The 22,904-nt window shown below is 42.6% G+C and overlaps 1 pseudogene; it reads right to left on the reverse strand.

Annotated features, from left to right (window-relative positions):
- Nucleotides 1-16,097: 16,097 nt before the first annotated feature.
- On the reverse strand, nt 16,098-20,676 carry LOC103079719 (mitochondrial carrier homolog 1 pseudogene; annotated as a pseudogene).
- Nucleotides 20,677-22,904: the final 2,228 nt, after the last annotated feature.

The following is a 22,904-nucleotide window of genomic DNA, read 5'->3' on the forward strand; positions in this document are numbered from 1 at the left end:
AAAAAAATGGAGCAGGACTCAGAACAGCATCAGAGCCGTTTCTAGCCGCTCTTGATGGTGGCAGACGACAGAGAGGCACCTTAAACATTCAGAGGGAAGACTGTTTTCATCCTAGGATCCTGGACTAAACTAAACCATAAAACAGTAGTGTAGAATACACACACTTTTAGATACACAAGTTTTCAAACATTGTACCACCATTCTTTTTCAGGCAGCTGGAAGATGCACGTTAGCAAAATAGGGGATTAAAACAAGAAAAGGGAAGATACAGGCAAGAAGATACTAGGGAAAAAAGCAGCTAGGTGGCAGGAAGGGCGACCCAGGACCTCGAGAAAACAACAGGCTAGGGGCAGGAGAAGGGAAGGGCCTCCAGAGGTAGCTAAGGAAAACAGAACGGAAGTATTCGAGTGTAAGGAGTATATTCTTAATAAGTATATGGCAGAGGTGCTGGAGCATTGGGGAAAAATTAACGATAGGTAGCTGGAAAACCAAACAAATGATAAAATGAGGCAATTATTAACTTCAGAAAAAAAGAAAGCATGTGCAGGAAAAGAAAAAGTGTGGTTGCAATGCATTAGTTGGCTCTTGGTCACTGAGTGACCGATATTTATATAGTCTCACTAATGTAACGTCAGCTATTGATTTAACAAAAATTATACGTAACTATGCTGGGGGAGGGAAGAAGAAAAGTGGGGTCGGGGTAAGGGAGGGATAGTCTAGTATTTATTCGCAATGGCGGGAAGTCAAGAGACAAGGACTTAAGTTGGCAAATCAAGAAACAGTGTCAGAAGCATATAACTTTTTAAAGAGATGGAGGAAGACATCAGTGAAGCTAGCTAGAAAAGTTGAAGGTGGTAACCTGTAGGGCTGGGACTGGCTGTGGGGAAGGGTGGGGCAGGAGACCGCTGTTGTTTTTTTTTTTTAAATTTATTTATTTTTGGCTGTGTTGGGTCTTTGTTTCTGTGCGAGGGCTTTCTCCAGTTGCGGAGAGTGGGGGCCACTCTTCATCGCGGTGCGCGGGCCTCTCACTATCGCGGCCTCTCCCGCTGTGGAGCACAGGCTCCAGACGCGCAGGCTCAGTAGTTGTGGCGCACGGGCCCAGTTGCTCCGCGGCATGTGGGATCTTCCCAGATCAGGGATCGAACCCGTGTCCCCTGCACTGGCAGGCGGATTCTTAACCACTGTGCCACCAGGGAAGCCCCCGCTAGGTTTTATTATAAAGCCTTTTAGTACTGTTTGACTTTTTATTTTATTTTTAAAACATCTTTATTGGAGTATAATTGCTTTACAAGGGTGTGTTAGTTTCTGCTGTATAATAAAGTGAATCAGCTAGAGGTACACATATATCCCCGTATCTCCTCCCTCTTGCGTCTCCCTCCCTCCCACCCTCCCTATCTCACCCCACTAGGTGGTCACAAAGCACCAAGCTGATCTCCCTGTGCTATGCAGCCGCTTTCCACTAGCTAGCTATTTTAAGTTTGGTAGTGTATATATGTCCATGCCACTCTCTCATTTCATCCCAGCTTACCCTTCCCCCTCCCCGTATCCTCAAGTCCATTCTCTACATCTGCGTCTTTATTCCTGTCCTGCCCCTAGGTTCTTCAGAACCATTTTTTTTTTTTTTAGATTCCAGATTCCATATATATGTGTTAGCATATGGTATTTGCTTTTCTCTTTCTGACTTAACCTCACTCCATGTGACAGACTCTAGGTCCATCCACCTTACTACAAATAACTCAATTTCGTTTCTTTTTATGGCTGAGTAATATTCCATTGTATATATGTGCCACATCTTCTTTATCCATTCCTCTGTTGATGGACACTTAGGTTGCTTCCAGGTCCTGGCTATTGTAAATAGTGCTGCAGTGAACATTGTGGTATATGTAGCTTTTTGAATTATGGTTTTCTCAGAGTATATGCCCAGTAGTTGGATTGCTGGATCGTATGGTAGTTCTATTTTTAGTTTTTTAAGGAACCTCCATACTGTTCTCCATAGCGGCTGTATCAATTTACATTCCCACCAACAGTGCAAGAGGGTTTCCTTTTCTCCACACCCTCTCCAGCATTTATTGTTTGTAGATATTTTGATGATGGCCATTCTGACTGGTGTGAGGTGATACTTCATTGTTATTTATTTATTTTTTTAAAGAAGATGTTGGGGGTAGGAGTTTATTAACGAATTAATTAATTTTTGCTGTGTTGGGTCTTCGTTTCTGTGCAAGGGCTTTCTCTAGTTGCGGCAAGCAGGGGCCACTCTTCATCACGGTGCGCGGGCCTCTCTTGTTGCGGACCACAGGCTCTAGACGTGCAAGCTCAGTAGTTGTGCCTCACGGGCCCAGTTGCTCCGTGGCATGGGGGATCTTCCCAGACCAGGGCTCAAACCCATGTCCCCTGCATTGGCAGGCAGATTCTCAACCACTGTGCCACCAGTGAAGCCCCTTCACTGTAATTTTGATTTGCATTTCTCTAATGATTAGTGATGCTGAGCTTCCTTCCATGTGATTGTTGACAATCTGTATATCTTCTTTGGAGGCTATTTGACTTTTTAAATGATAGATATGAATGTGCTTGTGTGTGTGTGTTTTCCTTCGATAAAAAGTAAAGTTTGTTTTTAAACAGTCTCACTTGTGGACATTGTTCAAGTCCTATTTCTGGGCCTGATCCTGTGAGATTCCAATCTAGTGAGAGTGGGACTCAGGAAATGAACTTTACATAGAACCTCAACAAAGTTGGAAGCAAGGACTTTCTGGTGGTGCAGTGGTTAGGAGTCCACCTGCCAGTGCAGGCGATACGGGTTCAAGCCCTGGTCCAGGAAGATCCCACATGCCGTGGAGCAACTAAGCCCGTGCACCACAACTGCTGAGCCCACGTGCCACAGCTACTGAAGCCTGCACGCCTAGAGTCCGTGCTCCGCAACAAGAGAGGCCGCCGCAGTGAGAAGCCCGCGCACCGCAAAGAAGAGCAGCCCCTGCTCGCCACAACTAGAGAAAGCCCGCGCACAGCAACGAACACCCAACGCAGCCAAAAATTAATTAATTAATTAATTTAAAAAAAAAAAAGAAAATTGGATGCGGATGGTTTGTGGACAATACTTTGAGAAACGTCACTCGGATCCCCTGAAATTCTACACAAAGTCTTGAAAGAATGTGCAGTTTTTTGGAGAGAGACCATACTTTTAAGATTCTCTTTGATGCCCCCAAACCCAAAAAAGTTTAAGCATTGCTGTTCTCTGTCTGCCTTCCTTCCAAGAATAATTGAGATTCCATTCATTAATTAAGGTCAAAAGCACAGCTAATTATTGTTGTAGTGAGTTAAATACTTTGTAAAACTCATTAATGTTATAGACTGGAAAGCACTGGCTGAATTTTCAGTCCATTGCTTAGCACATTACCAAGGAGAATAGCAGTGCATTAGTACTGCAGTGCATTGAATATAAATCGAGTGGCTTGATACACTAACACAAGTGTAAATCAACTATACTTCAATTTATAAAAATCTAGTGGCTTGAAAAAGTTAATGTGGATCCATTGGCACCTACCAGTGATGTTGACCAAGCCTATAGTTAAATTTTATTCAGTTGAAAAAAATGTGCATATGTTGTCATTCAGTGGTATATTTATATAATAATGCCACATAAATAGTGCTAGAGTCCAACTAGAAAAGTTAATGCAGGTATTTTGACAACCTTGTACTTTTATTCAACATTTTAGTAACTTTATGGTGTAAGCCAGCCTTTCGAAAATTTATTTAACCTTTCAACCTTTTAAAAATTGTTTTTGTCTTTATAAAACACGAGAGGAGTTCATGAGTTGTGATTTGGATTAAACTAGACAGCAAAATATGATTTCAGATTAATTGCTGGAAGGAATTAAATTTGGATTCATACGTTTTCTTTAAACCTTGTTATACATTAAGAAGTTAGAGCAGTTACTTTTTTATTTTAGTGACTATAAAAAGTATAAAATATTTTTAAAAGATACATCACATAGACCAGCACAAACCAGTATCCAGGTTAGTATTTGTTGAATGAATAACAACACATAGCATGGCAATTGTTATTTAAGCAGACTGTATGCCAATTTGCATATCAAATGTTTCTTATTAATAGATCAGTCATCTCTGATATTCTTAGGTGTGGCACACTATTTCTTAAAAATAATAGCAAGCCCATCCGTAACACTTACTGTGTCCCAGACCTTGTCCTAAGCATTTTCTTGTTGGTAGTTCATTTAACCCTGGCAACAACCCTATGAGGGAAGTAGTATTATCACTCCCATTTTACACATGAGAAAACTGATACATGCAGTTAAGTAGCTGTGCACAGCTAATGAACAGCCAAGCAATGATTAGAAACCATCAGTCTGGCACTAGAATCTTATCCTTTTAACTACTCTCACAAGACCAACTATTACAGAAAAACAATCACATAAGCAATTGTATCAATATACTGTACAATAAAATATCAAATGAAATCTGCATGATACCTCTTGTTTAACAGGCAAAGATTTTGCATCATTCTTTGATATCCTTGAACTAATATTTCTATTTCACTTCTCCCACATAATTTTATCTTAATGTAAAACAATCTGTATACTTCAAAATCTTTGATTATTCAATTATACTCTGTAATAAAATATGTATATAAATTTAATTTAATGTATATAAATTTAATGAAGCTCTAAATTAAAATATTCTATCATTCTAGTTCAAAATTTATCAATATAACAAAAATTTATAATTCTTAAACATAAAAAATAAAATCGTGCTATAAATGCATTTCTCAATGACAGATAAAGCTAAGGTTCACCTTATTCACTCTTATGGATAAATATTACTCATTGCAACAATCAGACAGGTTCAACATTAATTCATACTTTTCCTTTGTTGTTATAGATGTAAACGCTGAGAAACTGTATTTACATAAGTAAGTAGATCAGAATGGAAGGAATTTTGTTACAGCATTATAATTTTTTCCAAGTCAAATTTTTAAAAACTCACTGTGTTCTAAACATTAAATATTAGACTGGTGTCCAACATATGAAAAACTCACTGTTAGAAGTTAGCATTAACTTGCAACTGTTTTTCATGGACTTTCTATTCTCTTCTACGTATTTGTTTTTTCCTTTCCAGTCAATTATGAGACTCTCGTCATTATAGATTTAGAGGATATTTTGATTTCCGTCAAGGGCCAAGTCCCTCACTTACTCTCACTCTCATAAAAAAATTTTTTTGGCTCTTATTTACCTTTCCCAATCATTTTTATGATCAACTTGTCAATTTTGTAAAAATCTGGGTTGGGATGTTTACTGAAGTGCACTGCATTTTAGATGAATTTGGGCATATTTGATATTGTTCCAATACTGAGTCTTCCCACCCAGGAGCTCAGCAAGTCTCTCCACCTCTGCAAGCCTTGTTTCATGTCCCACAATGAAGTTTCATAGTTTTTGTTTCATGGGTTTTGCATATTTTTTTCTGAATTTAAGATACATATATTTTGACCACTTCAAAGGCATTCTTCCTTCCTTCCTTCCTTTTTCTTTTTTTCCTCTTGCCATCCCAAATAGATTGCACACCCTTGTGGGATTGGAAATGGACTGCCTTATAACCTCCTAAGTGCCTAGGACAAAGCTGTGCTGGAACGGTTAAGGAAAGAAATACTTGTTAAAGAAATCAATGAATGAAAGTCCTGATTCATAAACTAGAAACACGACAGGAATAATCTGGGAGAGATTCTTGGAAAGGATTCAAAAGAATTATAGTTCCTTAAAACTGGATGATAGTGTGGCTTGATTATACCACATGGCAGATTTGATAAGCCGTTTGATATATTTTTTTTAACTAAATAGACAAAATGACCTGGATATTAGACAGATTCTCCCAGTGTGGATTCACTCAGAGATCCAGAGGACATAAATATTTGCTTCTGATTTCCTAAGGCTTTGAGAAAAATGCTAAAGTTTTTCCACCTGTGAGGGTTCCAGAAATTATTTTCAGTGAACATTAAGGATCATTTAAAATTTTCTTGTAAGAAGGATGTCTGGGGAGTTCCCTGGGGGCCTAGTGGTGAGGATTTGGCACTTTCACTGCCGTGGCACTGGGTTCAACCCCTGGTCGGCGAGCTGAGGTCCCGTAAGCCGCGTGGTGTGGACTTGGGGTCTCCTTCCTCCTCGAGACCAGTTTCGAACTCCTCCCCTCCCCCCGTCCCCAGCTTTGAATCTCACGTCATCAGATACACCACCTCCTGTGCCTCACTGCCCTTCGTCCTTATTTCTCAGAGATTTTAGCAGCTGGCACCCTGTCCTTGTCTCCAGGAAAAGTCCTGTCATGATTCTAAGTCATTTCAATATCCGTTTGGCTCGGGCTTCAGCTTTCCAGCCCTCAGCCCCTTGACTTCCTTTCTTCCTAGGCTTTTGCCTGGGTCAGTCATGCACCGTGAGATCACACCCTAGAGCTTGACCTCATACTCTCAATGGCCAGCATGCTCTGGTACCACCACTGCCACCCCCCGCGCCTCTGGTCCCTGACACCCTGTCCCTGTGCTGAGGTCTGCAGCCCCTTGACCCTCCACCTCCCGGTCATGCCTCAGCCCCCCGGACCCCCTCTCTCCTCCTTACCCAGCATACTTTCCTTGGTCAATTACTATTTCACTCCCTTGCAGAGAGTTCTAATTATCCACCTGCCCTCTCCGTCCTCCTTCCTTTCAAGATGCTAGAATTATAGCTGAGCACACAGCTGGCCATATACACTACATTTCCTGGGCTTCCTTGATATAAATGTGGCCTTAGGACTAACCTTTTACCAACGGAATATGAGCCTAAGTGATGTGCGACCCCTGCAGGCTAGGCCCTTAAAACAAGCGCAGTGCTTTCTCCTCATGCGTTCTTTCCCCTCCTGATGACGGGTAAAGATGTGCCTGTTTCCCAGTACCCACGATTCAGATAGGAACAAAGCCCTATCACGAAAGACAAACGAGAGAGAAGGCCCCTCCCTCTGCCCCTTAAAGGATCCTCTGAAGCTGAGACCCAGTGACCTGGAACCGTCACTTAGGCCTGTGGCTTGAAATAGACATAAAATCTGCTTGAAGTCTCAGAATTAATGTTGGATTGCTTTGTTACAGCAGCCTAGCTTGACTCTAAACAATACAGCTCTCGGGGCTTCCCTGGGGGCGCAGTGGTTGAGAGTCCGCCTGCCGATGCAGGGGACACGGGTTCGTTCCCTGGTCCGGGAAGATCCCACGTGCCCCGGAGCGGCTGGGCCCGTGAGCCATGGCCGCTGAGCCTGCGCGTCCGGAGCCTGTGCTCCGCAAAGGGAGAGGCCACAACAGTGAGAGGCCCGCGTACCGCAAAAAAAAAAAAAAAAAAAAAAGAATACTGCTCTCAACGCCCTTGGTTCTCTCCCGTCTGAATACTCCCCTGGAAGAACCACAAGCCTGGTTGAAACTCCACCTCTCCCTCCCCTGAGCTCATCCATGGTTTCTGGCCAGAGAAAAACTCTTGCCCATCAGGCTCACTTTAATTTCTGGACACTGAACTCCCAGTAGGCTTTGAACGCTGCCTGGTAATCACACCATCCCTCCCACTCGCCCGGCCTCTGGGACAAACCATCCTCCTTGCCCAGACCTCCCACAGGGCATCCCCAGCCTCACACTTGGCTGGTGACCCTGCGTTCTATTTCCTTGAGGGAACTGAAAGCTCCAGGATTTCAAGGTGCGCCTGTCTCCTATGTCCCGAGCCTCTCGCACCCGTGCCCACCTCCTGTTACTGTGGGTGACTGGTCCGTTCTTCCACGTTTGCACCAGATCTCAAAACTTCTCTATGCAGAGACTTTACCCTAGCCATTCTCCCTTCTCTCCGGCACCATCGCATTTTCTCTCTCTGCTTCACCTTCCCCATAGCATACAAATGTTCCTTCATTTTTCCCACCTTGAAAAAAATCTAAAAAGCCTTTCAAGCGCCCTTTCCTTATGGCTATCCCTTCAGCACTCTGCTGCTGCTTTTTTATATGTCTTGAATTTAGCTTTTGTCTTTTTATTTTAAATTATTTTGAAAAACTTCAAGCATACACAAAGGTAGAAAGACATATATCATTACCCAGTTTCAAAGACTGTAAACATTTTGTCAATCTTATTTCATGCAACTGCCTTCCCTAAATCTGGAGTATCTTAAACCAAATCTCAGACGTCGTATCATTCACCTGTAAATCATCCACTGTACATCTCTATCAGATAATGACTCTAAAAAATGCCAGTCACAATACCAATATCATGCAACAAATCTACAATAAATACATGATCAGGGTTTAAATTTCCTAGTTTGTCTCAAAAACATCTTTTTTTTTATAATAGATTGGCTCAACTCAGGCACTCAAAATATCGTATTTAGAAGTGGTTTTTCGTCTCTAACAGTTTCTCCCCCTCCCGTCTTTTTATGCCATTTATGTTTTCTGTTTTTTTATACAAAGCTCATTTTCCCCGTGGAAGTCCCCACGTGCTGGATTCGGCTTACTGCATCCTCATGACTTTTCCAGCATGTTCCTGTCTCCTATATTTCCTGTAAATTGACAGTAATAGCTTTTTTTTTCCATTTTTAAAAATCAAAGTTGATTTACAATGTTGTGTTAGTTTCAGGTGTACAGAGAAGTGATTCAGTTATATACCTATAGAATACATAATATATATATATATTTTTTTTTTAATATTCATTTCCATTATGGTTTGTTACAGGATATTGAATATAGTTCCCTGTGCTATACTGTAGGTCCTTGTTGATTATCTATTTCATATACAGTAGTGTGTGCATGTTAATCCCAAACTCCTAATTTATCCCTCCCCTGCTTTCCCCTTTGGCAACCACCAGTCTGTTCTCTATGCCTGTGAGTCTGTTTCTGTTTCGTAGACAAGTTCATTCGTGTCCTATTTTAGGTTCCACATATAAGTGTGATATCACATGGTATTTGTCTTTCTCTGTCTGGCTGACTTCACTTAGTATGCTCATCTCCAGGTCCAGCCATGTTGCTGCAAATGGCATTATTTCATTCTTTTTCTGGCTGAGCGGTAGTAACATCTTGGGGCTTGATTCTCTGCTTTCTGGAACCCACCTTGGTCTCACGTTCACCCTCCACCATCTAAGACTGTGTGTGGTCAGGCTCCTTGACGACCCACATCGCTACGACAGACGGAATGGCCCGTTCTCAGGCCCCTCTTCCCGCTCCAACGGCAGTGTGGGAACTTGTCACTGTGCCCCCTGGGTGACCTCCTTTGTCTGGCTCACAGGACTCCACCCTTGGGTTCTGCTCTTAGCCTCGCTTGTTGCTCCTTCCCCGTCTGTTCTGTGGCTCCGCTGACCACTCCTACCTCTACGTGTTGGTGCACTGGAGGATGCTTTTCCATTTCCCTTCTCTACATGCACTAACTTGATGCTCTCGTCCAGCCAGTTCTCAGGCTTTGCTGACCATTTTATATGTGCTGACTTCCTAATTTTAGAGCTTCGGCCCGGGGCCCTCCCGCAAACCCCAAATTCGTATAGCCAGCTGTTGAGCTGGTATTTCCATTTGCGTGTCTAACGAGCACCTCCACGTGGTCCTGTCTGTGACTGGACACCTGAGCTCCTTCCCAGTCTGCTCCCCCTTACACTCCTTCATCACAGTTCATAGAAGGTCACCCTTCCAGTTTTTCAGGTCAGAAGTCTCAGAGTCATTCTAGACTCTTTCTCTCAACCCCAGATAGAATCTGTCATAAATCCGAGTGACTACTTTCACAACACACCCACAGTCTGGATATTTCCCACCACCTCTACTGCTGTCACCTTGATGCCACCCTTTGTCATGTCGTGCCTCACCCCATCGCTCCTAACTGCTCCATCCCACTCCCTGTTCTTAGCACAGCAGTTAGGGTGAGCTTTCAAAAGTGCAGGTCACCACCTCACTCCGGTAAGCATGGCCATCATCACAAATTCTACAAACAGCAGATGCTGGAGAGGGTGTGGAGAAAAGGGAATGTCCTTCCTCCCGCACTGCTGGTGGGAATGTAAATTGGTGCAGCCACTATGGAGAACAGTATGGAGGTTCCTTAAAAAACTAAAAATAGAGTTACCATATGATCCAGCAATCCCACTCCTGGGCATATATCTGGACAAAACTGTAATTCAAAAAGATACATGCACTCCAGTGTTCACAGAAGCACTACTTGCAATAAGCAAGATATAGAAGCAACCTAAGTGTCCATCAACAGAAGAATGGATAAAGAAGATATGGTACATATATACAATGGAATATTACTCAGCCATAAAAAAGAATGAAATAATGTCATTTGCAGCAATATGGAGGGACCTAGAGATTATCATACTAAGTGAAGTCACACAGAGAAAGAGAAATATCATATGGTATCACTTATATGTGGAATCTAAAAAATTGATACAAATGAACTTATTTACAGAACAGAAATAGACCCACAAGCATAGATAACAATCTTATGGTTACCAAAGGGGAAGGGGTTGAGGGATAAACTTTGGGATTAACAGATACACACCGCTATATATAAAATAAATAAACAACAAGGACCTACTCTACAGCACAGGGAACTATGCTCAATACCTTGTAATAACCTATAACGGAAAAGAATCTGAAAAAGAATATATATGTATATATTCAGATGTGTATATATATGTGTGTATGTGTGTTTCTGTCCTGCTCCCCCACAACTTCTCTGCCATCTCCCGCATGGCCTCCCCCTTGCTCTCCCCACTCTGGCCACACTGGCCCTCCTGCTGTCCCACCACCAGCTTGCCTCTCCCTCTCCCTCCCTGTTCCTCTTCCTCACCGCCCCCCCCCACTCCACTCAGCTGAGCTTTAGGTGCTCTGCCTGGGCTGGTCTTCCCACTGCATCAGCGCAGCTCACTCCCTCACTTCCTTCAGACTTTGCCTTTCCATCGAATCCTTTTCTGACTACCCTCTTCAAAATTCCATTCCCCTAGAAGTAGAATTGCTGGGTCAAAGAGCATAAGCATTTGAGTTTTCATAAGTCCTAAATTTGACCAAATTACTGTCACCAGCATGAGCATATACAAGTTTCCCCTAGAGCCTGGCCATCTGAGGCTGCTAACAGCTTTTGAATTCTTGACAATTTGCCTTTCTTTTCTCACGTAACAGTTTGAACATCAGTTTAAGAGCCATTTCTGGCAGTCTGTATATCTTCTTTGAAGAAATGTCTATTTAGGTCTTCTGCCCATTTTTGGATTGGGTTGTTTTTTTGATATTGAGCCACATGGGCTGCTTGTATATTTTGGACATTAATCCTTTGTCAGTTGCTTCATTTGAAAATATTTTCTCCCATTCTGAGGCTGGTCTTTTTGTCTTGTTTATGGTTTCCTTTGCTGTGCAAAAGCATTTAGGTTTCCTTAGGTCCAATTTGCTTATTTTTTATTTTATTTCCATTACTCTAGGAGGTGGGTCAAAAAAGATCTTGCTGTGATTTATGTCAAAGAGTGTTCTGCCTATGTTTTCCTCTAAGAGTTTTATAGTGTCTGGCCTTACACATGAAAAGGTGCTCAACATCACTAATCATTAGAGAAATGCAAATCAAAACCACAATGAGGTACCTATCACCTCACACTGGTCAAAATGGCCATCATCAAAAAATCTACAAACAATAAATGCTGGAGAGGCATTTATTGGAGAAAAGGGAACCCTCTTGCACTGTTGGTGGGAATGTAAATTGATACACCCACTGTGGAGAATAGTATGGAGGTTTCTTAAAAAACCAAAAATAGAACTACCACATGACCCAGCAATCCCACTGCTGGGTACATACCCTGAGAAAACCATAATTCAAAAAGCTACATATACCACAATGTTCAGTGCAGCACTGTTTACAGTTGCCAGGACATGGAAGCAACCTAAGTGTCCATTGACAGATGAATGGATAAAGAAGATGTGGCACACATATACAATGGAATATTACTCAACCATAAAAAGAAATGAAATTGAGTTATTTGTAGTGAGGTGGATGGACCTAGAGTCTGTCATACAGAGTGAATAAGTCAGAAAAACAAATACCGTATGCTAATGCACATATATGGAATCTAAAAATCAGTACTGATGAACCTAGTGGCAGGGCAGGAATAAAGACACACATGAAGAGAACGGACTTGAGGACACAGCGGGGGACTGGGAAGCTGGGATGAAGTGAGAGAGTGGCATGGACATATATACTACCAAATGTAAAATAGATAGCTAGTGGGAAGCAGCCGCATAGCACAGTGAGATCAGCTCAGTGCTTTGTGACCACCTAGAGGGGTAGGATAGGGAGGGTGGGAGGGAGACGCAAGAGGGAGGAGATATGGGGATGTATGTATATGTGTAGCTGATTCACTTTGTTATACAGCAGAAACTAACACAACAATGTAAAGCAATTATACGTCAATAAAGATATTAAAAATAAATAAATAAAAATAAAATACAAATGCTACTACAACATTAAAAAAAAGGAGCCATTTCTATTTCCATTTCTGAAAACTGTTAAGTTCATATTCCTCAGCCACTTTTCTAAGGATGTTGGTCTTCTCATTTACTTTGTAGAAGCTCTTTGTGAACTACAGAAATAAGTACTTGCCTGTGATAATAGCTGGAACTGCCAACTACAAACTGGCACTTGCCATCTACCTCTACAAGGATTAAATCATGAGGCGTGGCAGCTGCTGACCTTCAACACCCCCTAAAAGGAGTTCAGGCTGGAGATCAGGAATGAGGCCCTCTGTGCTCTGGGAGAAACTGGCAGAACAGGTCTTCAGATAGATATTTTCAGGAGAAGATTTTATGAACCCAGTTTCTTGCATCTTCTCATACCTAGAAAAGCACTAAAATCCTTCATGGTGACATCTGCTCCTCGAGACTAGCAGCAAACTTCTGCCAAAACGTGTGCTTGATTGCACGTCCCCCCTTCACTAGAGTCACATACATACTGACCTCCCCCCCCCGCCCCGCCTCTTTGGAGCAGTTTCTCATAGCTCTCTGAAATGCTGTCTCTCAGGCTCTAGTCCTCCTTTTGCCCCAAATAAAACTTAACTCACAACTCTCGCATTGTGCATTTTTTTTTCAGTCTACAGAATAAAATGTTCCCAGCTTGTCATTTGTCTTTGACTTTATTTATGATGGGTTTTTCTATGCAGAAGTTTTAAAAATTGGAAGTCTATTTCATTAATATTTTCTTTTATGGGTTCTGAGTATTGTGTCATACTACAAAATCCCTCTCCCGTCTGAGATAACTTTTTTTCTTTTCCACTTAAATCTTTTATGCATCTGGAATTCATTTTGGTACAAGATGTGTGTTACATGTCCAACTTTATTGCTTTTTCAGATGGCCCCCCATTTGTCCCGCACCATTTGGTGAATGCTCCATGTTTTCTCCGTTGACATGAAATGCCTCCCAGGAGATTCTTAGGCAGACTTCATGGCTTCTGAGCTGAGCTTCTGGTGACAGTGGTTCCTCTTTGTGAAACCTCTCCAGGTGGGCAGAGACCTCAAACACGCCACTGAGAGCTGCAAACAAGTCAAACCTGCACCAGTACCGGCGTATGTGAGGTCTCCAAATTGCAGCCTGGAATGATGTGAGCGCATGATTCCCATCTAGTTGGTTTCTCCACTCCACATCCCGTCTCTCCAATAAAGTCAGGAGGCAACAGGGAATAGTCACATGGTTTTGGTTGTTTGTTTTGCAGACTTTACTCCATCAACATGTGAGGAAGACCCGAACTTAATATTTGCAAAGCACTTTGAACTATGGAGAAGAAAGGTGCTTTGTAATCCTCGTGTTATCTTTTAGATTTTGAGCATGTTACTGTGACATCAGCACCCTAGGCTTAATGAAGTTTTATTTCAGCTAATATAAGTTCATCCTTCTGTGTTCAACTAGTTGTGAAACCAAGCCACTGGATGTGGATTATGAGGGCTGAAGTTTTGGGGGGTGGGGTGAAATTCTTCGGAATTCGTGATAGCATATGAGACCACTGAAGCCAGTTTACCTGCCTTCTGTCTACAAGGATGCTTTTTAAACTAGGACACACATCTATTGTTCAGTGATAATTATAGTGATAATGCTGACACTAAGATACTGCAAAATCCTGCTGCACCTTTTGAATTAAGTTCTGAATCATCAAAAATAATTATAAGAAATATAATTTAAGTTTCAAAACAATTTGGCTGTGTTCCTTAATGGTTAGGAGTTTTGTTTAAGACACAGACAAGGGTGAATTTAATCTTGATTCTTCCACCTTTTATCTGAGTAACTTTGAGCAAGTATCCCAACTTCTGTAAGCTTTAATTTATCATATATAAAATGGTGATAATAACAGTACTTATTGTTATAGGGATTAATAAGAAAATCCATTTAAAGCAAAATAAGGCACTTCCTATCTGATTGGCAAAGATCAAAAAGATTAGTAACACCTCTGGTGGTGACAGTCTGGTGGAGACAGGTATGCTGCTCAAGTGGGTGTATATCAATACAGCTACCACATAAAACAGTTTACAAGATCTATCAATATCTATCACATGCACACATTTACCTCTGATCAGCACTTCCTCTAGCTGGAATTTATTGAACAGATGTACTTGTAAATGAGCAAATTGATAACTGTAGCAGATACTTATTGCAGTGCTGTTATAGTAAGAATAGAGTGGAAAAAAACCTAAATATCCATCTATAAGCGTTTGTTCTGATGGACTCATGCAATCAAATACCATGCTGTAATAAAGAACAAGGAAATATTTATGCCATCGAATGAGATATTACCAGGATATACTGCTAATCAGAAGAAGCAAGGTGTAGAACAGTGTGTAAAAACAGGGGATGGAAATATATATATATTTGTTTGTATAATCACAGAAAAGCTCAAGAAAAACACTTAAGAAAATGGTAGCATTGATTTACCCTAAAGCTGGAACTTCCTGGTGGAAATTTTTGAAGTATTTCTTCAGTGGCCAGAAAGCTTTTCACTCTATACCTTTTTCATTTTTTGATTATATTCTTTGAATGTGTAAATTATTTCTTAAAAAGCAAATTGATATAAAGTATATAGAACACTGGTGACACATCAGCATGCAATACATATTAGTGCTTATTTAAAATTTCAGTTTAACGGTAATTGATTATCTTCCACTAAAAGATATGTAGAGAATTTAAAAAATCAGCTGTTTAAAAATTAAATACTATAAATTTTATAATATACAAATAATTTTAAACAATAATATTTGCCTTACTATAAATTATAAAGGCATTTCTTTTAGCCCATGCAGTCCCACAATCTGGGTCTGTTACCATTTACATTTCTCATAAATGGTGTTAAAATACCTGGCAATTTTATTTTACTTTCTTCGAAATCACCACCAATGCATTTATTTGAGGGAAAAAGGGTCAAATCTTATTAGGAACTTCCACCTGGATAGGACTAGAGACACTGATCTACCTAACATCTGGGTGTTCACAGCCGCACAAGTAACCATATCCTGCACATGAGGTGTCACCATGAAACCGACGAGTATTTGACAAGGGGGGCACATTCTGAGCAGTCACATGGTTTCCATTCAGAAGGTGCTGCCTTATCAGAAAAGCAGTGTTGAGAAAAACGAAGACAGCCTCCTAGCAAAGGCCTGGACATGACGGTGGCTCCTGAAAGGGGATCATACCCTATTTACAAAGCTGGAGAGTGAAGCTCTCAGCTGAGCTGCAGGATGAGAGGGGGGCTGACCCGAGGGCTGTGAATAGGGGCTGGGATCTGACCTCGGGAGCCTTTGCTCATCCAACCTCAGGCTCCATGAGCCATTCTCTGGCCCCCTGCATGAGGCAGACTCAGGAAATCTGCAAAGCCAGGGGATTCTGCCCCACCTTCCCCAGGCCTAACAGTGACCAATGCACTGGACGCAGTCTCACTGCCACCCAGCCCCTGCTTCTGGACAGACGCATGGCACCTACAGAAACTGAAGCCCAGCTGGCCTGGAGCACATCTAGGTCTTGCTGGGCTGGTCATCTTACACGTGTCCCACGATGGTCAGGCCTCACCCACGGTGTCCAGGCCGAGACAGCGTGCTTTTTTAGGTGATTCAGGTTACTCCAGGGCAAGGTATGATCCTGATGACACGCGGCAGAGAAGCAGGCTGGAGCTTCGGAAGAACTGGCCTTGCACACTCGGGTCCTTCCAGCAGCGGATCCAGATTCGAACACTGAGGAGTGAGGTGGCGGCCCAGCCTGCAGGTGTTCACAGCCATGAGACCGCCCACCAGCAGGAAGGGGGGGGTCAGCACGCTCACTGCCATCCCCATCACATATCGGGGGTGGCTCTGGATGGCTAGGGCCTGGCTGAACCGGGAACCTGGATTCTGGTCGTTCCCCAGCCCCCCTGGGGTGTCACCCACACTGTCACCCACCAGGTAGGCACTGAGGAAGCGGGCCGGCAGGTTACAGCCCCGCAAGGAAACCACACCTCCCAGGAGGTGAGGGATCAAGCCGACAAAGAATCCCAGCAGCCCCTCTTCTGTGAAAATCTTCCCCATGGAGCTCAACTTCCCGCTGTACTTGGCCTTCCTCCCACGAACTGGACCACGCAGCGCGCTGAGATGACACGCAGCGGGTGGGCCAGCGTGTGGGGCACGCCCTGCATCATCATCATCAGGTGGGAGGTCTCCTTCACCACCGTCGTCAGAGACGTCTTCGTGCCACGCTTGACGGAAACCTGCTCCATCGCCTCCGGAGGGAGAACCTTCTTCACGCCGCCTGGGTCACGGTGCAGAGGGCGGTGGACGCCAGCCAGGGGCTCAGGCCGCGGCACAGCACTAGCTTCCCACCCACCGCGCAGGGTCCTCGGCTTGGGTGGAGACGCTCGACGTGGAGAGGACCTTCCTCTCTGGCACGCCGGTCCCAGTGGTGGGGGGCGGGCAGCGGTTCACGACCTCCCGGGATGAGCAGCTTCGCTAGAGCAGCGGCTGGCTGAGCACTGTCACTCCCGTGTGCAGCCCCACGGAAAAAGCCTCGGCGGCCGGCGCCATCTCCGCTGCCCAGGCTGCGCCGTCCGCGCTGCCCGCCCACGGCTGTGCCGCGGGCCAAGGGCGGTGACGGCGTGCACGGTGCCTGGGACCGCGGCTCCCAGAGCCAGGCTCTGCCTGCTGCTGCTCCGCCCGACTCGGCTCCGGGTCCGGCTCCATCTTTCCCCGACACTGATGTCCGGTAAGTTAAAAAATCTACTAAGTGTCCATGGACAGAGAAATGAAGAGGCTGTGGCACACATACACGATGGAATATGACTCGGCCGTAAAAAAGCAAGAAAATGAGGCCATTTGCAACACCATGGATGCACCTAGAGACTGTCATACTGAGCGAAGTACGTCAGAGAAAGACAAATATCATATGGTATCGCTTATAAGTGGAATCTAAAACAAATGATACAAACGAATTTATTTACAAAATAGAGCCACAGATGTAGAAAACAAGCTTATGGTTATGGAATAAGGGTGGGGAGGGATAAACTGGGAGATTGGGACTGTTATGGACACATTGTATACATAAAATAGGTAACTAATAAGGACCTGCTGTAGAGCACAGGAATCTCTACTCAATCCTTCGTAATGACCTCCATGGGAAAAGAATCTAGAAGAGTGGATCTATGTATACGTATAACTGATTCACTGTGCTGTACACCTGAAACTAACACAACACTGTAAATCAACTATACTCCAATAAAAATTAATTATAAAAAAATTCTACTTAAGCAAACATGACTAGAAGGAAACGTTTTCCATATACAAATGAAAGTGTCTCATGAGTTAGTCTTTGAGCAAGTGAGTGTTTTGGGTAGATAATATGTGTCATTTAAGCGTCTCTCAAACATTCTTAGATTTTGAATAAGGAATGAAAACACTGAACGTAATCTAGAATTATGTATTTATTTATAGTCGAGTTTTGCTTACAGTTCTGAGTTTGGAGCAAATCTGGATGAACTGTGAATACATGGAGAGTTCTTTTTCTATTTGACTTTCATATATTTAGACCATCAGGATGCACTACCTTTTTCCTCAATAAACTGAGAATCTAGGTCTCATTCTTATCGGATGTTCTACTATTAACATTCCACCTTGTTCTCCCCCATACTTTGGGAATAACAGCTTTTCTTTCTCTGGTTTTTAATTTCTTAGACATAAACAGTTTTTGGGCCATACTATATGTATAATATTAACAGGTGTCCCTCTAGGCTGGTGAAGTATTTTCTGGAATTTAAGAAGACTTAGATCAAATGGTGTCTCCCCTATAAAATTGTTAGAGATCTCCAAAGTTGAATCTCCCATTCTTTTCCCACATGTCTTCAGTATTATACATGTTATTATGTACACACATTATTATACACAAATTATACATATTATATATATATTATAATGATTTGTCTCTTTTGTAAAACAGTGAACTCCTTAAAAACAGCAAGTCTATTTCTCCTTCTTATAAATATATGTCAGGCCTGGCAGGTATTAGGTACTCAGTAATGTCAGCTGAATAAAGACAGTTTTTCTCAGTAGATGTTATACTAATAGAAATACTTCAGCAAGTATTATCACTTTATTGTATCTGAGTATCTTCCTAGATATAAAAGTAAACTGAAATGAATAGAGTCCTCATCCAGCATGTCTCAAGAATTTGAGTACAGAGGAATTGTTTTCCTAGATTCCATTCCAATTCAACCATGTACTAAATAATTATGATCTAAATTCTCCATTTGAAGCTTAAAAGATTTACTTATTTATTTAAATTTTATTTATTTATTTATTTATGGCTGCATTGGGTCTTCGTTGATGCGTGTGGGCTTTCTCTAGTTGCAGTAAGCAGGGGCTACTCTCCGTTGCAGTGCGCGGGCTTCTTATTGCGGTGGCTTCTCTTGTTGCGGAGCACGGGCTCTAGGTGCGTGGGCTTCAGTAGTTGTGGCACATGGGCTCAGTAACTGTGACTCACGGGCTCAGTAGTTGTGGGATCTAGAACACAGGCTCAGTAGTTGTGGCGCACGGGCTTAGTCGCTCCGCGGCATGTGGGATCTTCCCAGACCAGGGCTCAAACCCGTGTCCCCTGCATTGGCAGGAGGATTCTTAACCACTGCGCCACCAGGGAAGTCCAAGATTTGTTATTTTTTAATGACCTGAACACACAGCCTCCTTCCAACAGCATGGTCCAATGGTCACTTTTAAGGGAATACTCAAGAAGCAGCTGAATCGGCTGGCTAATTTTTTCTCAAAAGCAACAATGACAAAAATATCATCACTAATGATAAAAACAAAACCGTTTTATTGGCAGATGTTCCCAAACATTGAGATAGAGAAACAGCAATGCTCTTGGTGACCTAGCCAGCATGTTTCACGGCCTGACAGCTCTGACAACATAGCCTTGGGACATATTCTTTAGCCTCTTCTACCTGCTTTCCTCCTCTGTGAAAAGGGATTCAAACACCAGCCTCACCGCTTTTACAGTCAAGGTTGACTTTTTTTTTTGGATGATGCTTTGTAGTACAGAATTCTGGGGCAACCAGCAGAGTTCCAGGACTTAAATAGATCTATTGTTGCAATTTGAGGAAAGCGATAACCCTCTCCAAAACCTTTCTTCTTAGCAAGGTGAGATATTCCTTTCTGTGGGCAAAACTACAAGCTCATTTCTCTGCTTCACACTGGTCTGCTATCCAGGGCACACGAATGACTCTCCTATCAACAGCATAGAAATCCTTCATTTCACATTGTCACTTGTCATCTCAATGATGGAGCCACAATTCAGAGCCTGTTAAAAGCCTAGCTGATACCACATAACCGTCAGCAAAGAACATGATAAGCACTAAGCCCTGGTTTCGCTAAACATAGCCATCCTTCGAATTTGAATTCTAGAAATCTATACCCCTCAACAGACAGTACTATTCTAGCCACCTGTAAAAATGACTTAACAATATGTTCCTTTGTATACTTGTTTTTTTTTGTGGTATGCGGCCCTCTCACTGCTCTGGCCTCTCCTGTTGCGGAGCACAGGCTCCAGACGCACAGGCTCAGCGGCCATGGCTCACGGGCCCAGCCGCTCTGTGGCATGTGGGATCTTCCTGGACCGGGGCACGAACCCGTGTCCCCTGCATCGGCAGGCAGACTCCCAACCACTGTGCCACCAGGGAAGCCCCTGTATACTTGTTTTTGAAGATCAATACAAGAAAAAGCCTTGGGGAGTAGTAGAGTCTGTGTTTTGGTATTATCAGGAACGCCATCCATCATGTTATTTAATGCTCCTCTTATAAATTAGGGGGGAACCCAGAGATGGCAGACCCATCAATGACAATTCCATCTAAGTGTGAAAGCTCCTGAACAAGAGGGAGGTGGATTTGAGAATGTTATAGAGAGAAACGGACAGATTGTGACAATGAACATTTCTGAGGACCGGCTGCCTGCCAGATGCTTTCTGCTTCTGCAGAGTGAGAGCTTAAATATTTCTAGCCCATGACACTTTTAAAAAAACAGAGAAGGTACGACACGAGAAGAACGTAATTTGAGTGTGGGGACTTGCAGATGAGAGTTCAGTTTTGGACACAACAACTTTGGTGGGATGTGGTATAGGAAAGAGGACTCAAAACCTTCCATGTGACAACTCACCTTTTTGAACTTCAGACTGTCACCACCAGCCATCAGTGTTGATCTACAATGGCTGACATGGACACTAGGATGCAGACGATGCTTACAATGCATGTGAAAGCATCAGGCACACAGCAGATGTTCAGCAATGTTAGTTCTTTTAATTCCCACAAATCATTCTGACAAAGGAACTGGATCATGCTGTGGAAGAAAACCTCTTTTCCCAAAGACACTTAAATGTTTACAGGAATTCTATACTGTACTTATCATTTTCAGTAAGTTTAAGGACATGAAAACTAATGTTTAGATTATTGGGAATAAATGTTACTACTATGAATTTAAGATATTAGTAATCCCAAATTATTCCATTAGAGATGTAATACCATTGATTATTAATGCCAGAGCAAGGTCATCAAAGACCTCCATGGTCACTATATTCAGTGGATGTTTTCAGTCCTCTTTTTACTTGACCTCCCACGTTTACCTGTCAACCTGTTTTTCACTTTCTCCTTGAAACATTCTTTCTTTCCATGATACCGCATTGTTTGGTTTTTTTTTGGCTGCGCTGCACAGCTTGTGGGATCTTAGTTCCCCGACCAGGGACTGAACCCAGGCTCTTGGTAGTGACAGTGTGGAGTGCTAACCACTGGACTGCCAGGGAGCTCCCAGGCACCACATTCTTTCCTTGCTGTGTTTCCGACTTTTCTTCTCTGCCTTCATTTCAGACATATCCTTCTCTCCTGGGCCTTTAAATGTTGTGGTTCCTCAAGGCTCTGCTCTGGGACCTCTTCTCTACTCACCCTCTGCTCTGTTCCCCCCGAAATCACACCTGTCCCCATGAAACTGTCACCCGTATACTAATGACCCCTAAATTTCCATCTTGATCTTAGACCTCCCCCATGATTTATCCAGTTAACTATTCAACACCCCCACTCGAATGTCTCAAGGGTACCTCAAACTCAACGTATCCAAGACCAGACTTAGGATATTCCGCTCAAATATTATCTTCTTCCAGTTTCCCACCATAAATCGCAAATAGCCTCCCCATATCCAGGTGTGGTTTGTCATTCATCCATTCTCTGTCACATCCCATATCCAATCCATTGCTTGGAACTGTTGATTTCACACCTCCCTCCCTATTTGGCTTTCTCATCTATCAATTTTTGTTCATCTTTACTATCAGCATCGTTGCACAAGCTAGAGTCACCTCTCACCACTACTAAGTGGTGCAGAGCCCTCCTTCCATCTGTTATGGCTCATTTGATTTTGTTCTCCATGCTAGAACTGGAGTAATCTTTAAAAATGCAAATCTTTTAATGTTAACCCTGCTAAAAATCCTACGTTGCCTCTTTAGAGATAATCCTAAATCCTCAACATATCACAAAAGTCTCTGTCAATTAAAAGGTCCTAACAGACCTTCTCTATATAGATGCTTCTACTTAGGGTCACCCTTCAGTCAGTCACCAGGATCTGTTACTTGCATGTCTATTAGTTTCTTTTGCCTTCAATCTCTGCCCCGAATTAGGGAAATTCATGGAGATGCCAGAAGACTGGCACCAACTCTCTAATCTCTCTGCGAAGTGATTAGGAGGAAATTTTATTATTGTTTTCTTTTTCTATGGAAAAGTGTTTTATTTGCCTCGGTTCACATTCTATAGATAATGACTTACAAAAGGTATAGAAGCCTAAACTGTTTTAAGATGCCAGGTCAAAGCCAAGTTATAGAAGGATAAACCAAGTCCAGTGCTGATGTCACAAGGAGCTCAGGGCCCTTTAAATATCTTGGGGTTTCTTAACACAGTGTTTAAATCTTATAGGTTTAAAGATACAGTGTCAAGGTTCCATCTTTCTAGTACATAGTGAATTGGCTTAGGAGGCCACATCAGGCAACTTTCGTGACCTCGCTAGCACTTATTTGCCTGTTAAGTAAAATAGGATGTTAAGATCACCTATGACACAGAGTTATGTTGAGGATTAAATAACATTAATCATGTAAAGCACTCAGCACAGAGGCTGGCACACAGCAATGAGCAGTAGGTGTTGGTTAGTATTATTTCTGTTTGTGATAATTATAAAATCCATTTTGAGGAAGTCCTTGTAGATGAATGTGAACATTTTTCTTCAGAGAGAAGGAATACTAAGGATTTCAACAATGGTTTTATGGGTTCACATTAGTGTATCATTGGTTTTGGTCTACCAGAGAAATACACATTTTGCAATGGAGAACAGTTAGAATGAATCTTATTACTCCTCAGGAAAGGAGTAGAAATAAATCCTCTTAC

Source organism: Lipotes vexillifer, unplaced genomic scaffold (genome assembly GCF_000442215.2).
Source record: "Lipotes vexillifer unplaced genomic scaffold, Lipotes_vexillifer_v1.1 scaffold1862, whole genome shotgun sequence".
NCBI lineage: Eukaryota > Metazoa > Chordata > Mammalia > Artiodactyla > Lipotidae > Lipotes > Lipotes vexillifer.